Here is a 237-nt window from a genome sequence, read left to right as displayed (position 1 = left end):
GTAAGCGTTCCTGCACTGCAGTGGGAGGGCTGTATTAATAATACACATGTATGGTATTTTGCAGAAGTAACACTGGGAGTTACGGCGCGGAACGCAAGGACACGGAATGAACGTATGGTTCCGGCAGAGACGGTCCCCTCCCCAGGCCGCAGCCGCCTCTGGGGGCGTCTCTCAGTAAGCGGTGGCCTCGCTCTTCGCCTCCATGCTGCACGCAGGGAAGCGCAGCGGCTCGGATCT

The sequence above is a fragment of the Pygoscelis adeliae genome, unplaced genomic scaffold (assembly GCF_000699105.1).
Source record: "Pygoscelis adeliae isolate BGI_AS28 unplaced genomic scaffold, ASM69910v1 Scaffold227, whole genome shotgun sequence".
Lineage (NCBI taxonomy): Eukaryota > Metazoa > Chordata > Aves > Sphenisciformes > Spheniscidae > Pygoscelis > Pygoscelis adeliae.
The sequence above is the reverse complement of the archived record's forward strand: the minus strand, read 5'-3'. Positions refer to the sequence as shown.